The following is a 778-nucleotide window of genomic DNA, read 5'->3' on the forward strand; positions in this document are numbered from 1 at the left end:
AAAATAGGGTTCCCCCAGAACGATGACCCGTACGGTTACAGAAGCCGTAAGAGAAAGATGGATCGGGAAGCAGATGTTGTGGCGCGGTTGGCATCGGAAATGGATGTGATGAAGAAAACCATGAGTGTACTAGTAGCCGAAAGAGATGCAGCTCGGGTGCAGCATGAAGATCATCCAGCGGATCTCGGAAGCCAGCAGCGGAGAAGCAGCGTGGCTTCCACGGAGGCCCCACCGGCTGGTGCAGATGCACCGACGATCGAAATTACTGCACCGGAGCCTCTGGTGGTCCAAATTACTGCACCGGAGCCTCTGGTGGTCGAAATTACTTCACCGGAGCATCCTCGCTACCCCGTGGACGATATAAAGGAGATGAAAGAATGTCATTTGTATTATCCTATCGGGAACATGTCCATGAAGGTAGCCATCGGCAGTGCTTTACCATGTTTACCTGGAGCACTCCACCACAACAACCCCATTCAAGATGGCTATGCTCGTGTCACGGTGGAGGACATAGTCCAAGGGTTTGAGGACCTGGAGATTGACATTGCTACACCTGAAGGGGAGAAAAGACTTGGAGATGTCAAGCGCCATTTCATTCTATGGCAAAAGAAGTTTATCAAGTTTCCAGGCGAGGCGCCAAGGACAACAAGTCCACCCCCCTACGGTGGTGGTGGTGGCGGTGGCGGTGGTGGTGGTGGTGGTGGTGGTGGCGGTTCACCTACACCTCCGTCACGTCAGCCGACGCCGCCCCCCAGTCCACAACGTCCGGCGGGTGATC

Source organism: Triticum dicoccoides, chromosome 2B (genome assembly GCF_002162155.2).
Source record: "Triticum dicoccoides isolate Atlit2015 ecotype Zavitan chromosome 2B, WEW_v2.0, whole genome shotgun sequence".
Lineage (NCBI taxonomy): Eukaryota > Viridiplantae > Streptophyta > Magnoliopsida > Poales > Poaceae > Triticum > Triticum dicoccoides.